Source organism: Schistocerca serialis, chromosome 4 (genome assembly GCF_023864345.2).
Source record: "Schistocerca serialis cubense isolate TAMUIC-IGC-003099 chromosome 4, iqSchSeri2.2, whole genome shotgun sequence".
Taxonomy (NCBI): domain Eukaryota; kingdom Metazoa; phylum Arthropoda; class Insecta; order Orthoptera; family Acrididae; genus Schistocerca; species Schistocerca serialis.
In genome coordinates this window covers 892,790,142-892,794,759 of record NC_064641.1, presented here as the reverse complement: position 1 = coordinate 892,794,759, position 4,618 = coordinate 892,790,142, and the positions used below count along the sequence as shown (strand labels likewise).

At 43.7% G+C, this 4,618-nt stretch overlaps 1 pseudogene; it reads right to left on the bottom strand.

The window, feature by feature from the left end:
- Positions 1-4,032: 4,032 nt before the first annotated feature.
- LOC126475936 (5S ribosomal RNA) lies at positions 4,033-4,150 on the bottom strand (annotated as a pseudogene).
- Positions 4,151-4,618: the final 468 nt, after the last annotated feature.

Sequence of the window (4,618 nt, the reverse complement as noted above, 5' to 3'; positions counted from 1 at the left end):
ATTTGTCTCGCTGGCTTTGAAATGACCTGTTGCGCGTTGGTGGTCACAATACTGAACAACTGCCAAAAGGAAGCCGCGATCTCGTAGAATCGTTGCAGTCCGGAGTTACGCGGCAAAGTGACATAGCTGAGCCCCAACAATTTTAAAACAGAAACCATACTGTGCTATTGATTACATCAGATCCAGTGACCACATTACAGCTTCTAGCATTAACGGGTGACACAATGTGGTCACAGATACACTTGTGAAAGGAATGTATGAACAACGTTGCCCTCACATACACTACTCACTTCACACACACACGCACACACACACACACACACACACACACACACACACACACACACACGCGCGCAGTAGAATGCACCTACGACAGTGAAACTGAGACGTATGCGTAACACATGCATAAGTATTTGCTGAAAATGCGTTCTCCGAGTTGTAGGCAGTTCCTGGAGTGCAGCATTAATTATTTCATTGTTCACCTTGCGATGATAAATGAGCTAATTGATTCCAAAACACAACAGTAACTCTATAATGGCTACTGGACTGTCGTAGTGCCTAAACAATTATCATCAACGTAATCATTATTATTATTATTATTATTATTATTATTATTACTGTGCATTTTCCGCCTCAGCCCTTGTCCCAGAAGTAGGTACCACTGGCTCCGAAAGTTTGCACATTTCAACGTCTAACGTGCGTTTTTGCTCCCACCACTTGGTGACTGGATTTTTTTTCTAGCCATACTGTATTTTTAAATATATATATATATATATATATATATATATATATATATATATATATATATAATATGGAGTAGTACCATCTTGATAACCACTGGACTACGAGATAACTGCTACGGCGAGAAACAGTCAGGTTTCCAACTAGGAGGGTGAATGCGGTTCACCACGGATGCACCTCATTATATTTACATATTTATGTTTTCAAACATTTATAATAATAATATAATGATTATAATGATGATGATAATTGTTTAGGCCTTTCAACAGTCTAGAAGCCGTTACAGAGTTACTGATGTATTTCGGAACCAATTACTTCATTTATTGTTGCAAAGTCAACAATGAAGTAATTAATGATGCATTCTAGGAACTGCCTACAACTCGGAGAATGCATTTTCACCAAATACTTATGCATATGTTACGTATACGCCTCAGTTTCACTGTCGTAGGTGCATTCTACTGAGTGTGTGTGTAGTGGGTATACTGTGTGAGGGCTATGTTGTACATTCCTTTCACAAGCTGTACCCACCACCACATTGTTCCGCGAGTTATTGTTAAAATGTAAGCAATGTAATCAATATCAGTCTTACGAAAGAGTGATGATAGCAACGGTCTTTAAAAAATAATATATTTTCCTGATCGAGACGCAATCGAATCCTTACATTTTTACCCCTCAGGAAATTTCATTTTATCACTCATGGGGTAATAACTCCCACCTTTGTAACCCGTAGACTACAATAAGAGCTGCGACGAGAAACAGTCAGGTTCGCAATTAGGAGGGATGATTGCGGTACACTACGCGTGCACTCATTCACAGCTTTCGAGAGGACACCGTGCAGAAAGAAGAAAGCCACACGACGAGTTCTCGAAACATTGCACCTGTAGAGACAGAGGTTAGGTTTCAATGTCTCCACTGTGTGCTTACCGTGAAGCTGGCGATTTTGTAGTGATCCGAGCCTGAAACCAGTTTTGTATTCAAACGGTTCATTTCCAGGCGTGGATTCCTTGTCAAAAATATATCTACCATCTAGAAACATGTAATAGGAGCTAGAAAATACCATGTATATTGTGTGATAGTTGTTTAAGTAAGGCCTGTGGCCTTACTGTTAAAGGTGCCTAAAATAAGCATCGGTCATAACGAAACTATTTGCGAGACGTGACTGCCTCGTTCAGTGTGTCCCTGCCTCTTGTTTGGAAAGCGGCGTGCGTCAAAGCGTTTCGGCAATGTTGGTTGTGATATTTAGGAATACTCAGGCAGTCGTGGCTGTTGTGTGTTAACGTACCGGAGACGCACTTGGCAGCAGTTACTCGTCAAAACAAATTGTAGGCAGCCGATGACGGGCACTACCTCTGTGACGCTAGGACGTATAATTACACTCTGCTTCCAGGCGACGCACATTGTTTTCCATTACGAGCATTACAGTGACGCAGGTAATGCACGGCAGCGCAGTAGCTCACTGTATTCGCCTTTGGTCTTATTGCCGATGAGAGCAGAAAAGAGCGAGAGCGCTGATGAAACGAATGGTGGAAGCTGGCTCTAAAATTTTAAATGGGAGTAAGTCAATGGTGGAGGAACACGATATCGAGTCGAGTGCTTTTTTTATGTGAATAGTACAACAACATACACTAAAAATATAAAAATTGAGTTAACCAAGGCGATGTATATTTACAGACAAACAAGTGATAAAATTTCGGAAAAAAAGATGACTTATTCAAGAGAAACAGATTCACAAATTGAGCAAGTCAATAATGCGTTGATCCACCTCTGTCCCTTACGCAAGCCGCTATTCTACATCTACATCCATACTCCGCAAGCCACCCGACGGTGTGTGGCGCAGCGTACCTTGAGTACCTCTATCCGTTCTCCCTTCTATTCCAGTCTCGTATTGTTCGTGGAAAGAAGGATTGTCGGTATGCCTCTGTGTGGGCTCTACTCTCTCTGATTTTATCCTCATGGCCTCTTGGCGAGATATACGTAGGAGGGAGCAATATACTGCTTGACTCTTCGGTGAAGGTATATTCTCGAAACTTCATCAAAAGCCCGTACCGAGCTACTGAGCGTCACTCCTGCAGAGTCTTCCACTGGAGTTTATCTATCATCTCCGTAACGCTTTCCCGGTTACTAAATGACCCTGTAGCGAAGCGCGCTGCTCTCCGTTGGATCTTCTCTATCTCTTCTGTGAACCCTATCTGGTACGGATCCCACACTGCTGAGCAGTATTGAAGCAGTGGGCGAACAAGCGTACTGTAACCTACTTCCTTTGTTTTCGGATTGAATTTCCTTAGGATTCTTGCAATGAATATAAGTCTGGCATCTGCTTTACCTACGATCAACTTTATATAATCATTCCATTTTAAATCACTCCTAATGCGTACTCCCAGATAATTTATGGAATTAACTGCTTCCAGTTCGGCTTGAAATTGGTTGAGAGAGTCGTTGGATACCCTCATCTGTCCTAATTCTGTCTGTTAGATCATCAGAAATCCGAAGTGGTTGGAGGGCCTTGCCCTTAATACTGCAAACCTTCTCAACTGGCGAGATACCCGTGACCTTGCTGGCCAAGGTAGGGTTCGGCAAATACAAAGACAAGCAGAAGAAATTCTCAACGTGGGCAGACGGGAATTATCCTGCTGCAGTGCAAGCCCAGGATGGCTTCTCACGAAGATCAACAAAACGGGGCGTAGAATATCATCTACATGCCACTGTGCTGTAAGGTCTCGCTCATGACAACCAAAGGAATTCTGCTAAGAACAGAAATGGGACCCGAGACAGTTACTCTAGACTGACGGGAGTCAGTCAGGTTGGTACCCCCGCCCCTGTCCAGGACGTCCAAAGAACGTCTTCGGTGGTCATCGGGGCTGAGTCAGAAGTGGGACAGATCACTAAAGACAATTCCACTCCAGTCAATGAGATTGTAGGCCGGAGACGGGACTGGAGATTTCCCCGATAGTGATGGGATACCGACCTGTCTGTCATCCACCATGCGGCCCGAAAACCTGGTGTGACGGACTGGGATACCATTTCTTTTCACAGGACGACCACTTTAGTTACCATCCGAGGCGCCCTTGCAGCACGGCTGTAGGGTAACGCTATTCTACGCCCCGTTTTGTTGTCGATCATGGCAAGCTGTCGAAGGCTTACATTGTAAGCACTCCGTCTTAGGATAGGAGGGGCGTGTGGTCAACACACCGCTCTCCCGGTCGTCATGATGGTTCTCTTTGACCGGAGCCGCTACTATTCGGTCGAGTAGCTCCTCAATTGGCATCACGAGGCTGAGTGCACCCCGAAAAATGGCAACGGCACATGGCTGCCCGGATGGTCACCCATCCAAATGCCGGCCAAGCCCGACAGCGCTTAACTTCGGTAATCTGACGGGAACCGGTGTATCCACTGCGGCAAGGCCGTTGCCCTTACATTGTAAGGTGGCTATAATTTCGCACCTTACAAGCACTCATCCTCATACTTTGCCGTGAACTAATACCACAATTAAGTATCATTTGATAATATGTACATCGTATGTATGAATATGTAAAGGAGACTGACAGTGTCACGTACGCCTTGTGAACAACTGTTAACGCTTATTGCATGAAAGGTGACTGAGTGTCTTTATTATCAGAAAGGTGTAATGAATGATTGCCCATGCTAGTAGAGGTTGCAACGCCAGTGGAGATCAAATGGCAGGCAGAACTTGTGATATTCGCTACTTTTGGCTTCATTAAAACAGCAAATAGTTAATACTTTCAGCCAGAAGGCAAATACTTGTTTATAAAGAATGATTAATGTATAAAAGGCGTCGCATAGTGACGGTGGAATTTCTTAAATAATGTAATTTGTCGTCTTTAGGCGGCAATATAAACAGAAAAATTCGGATAGATAT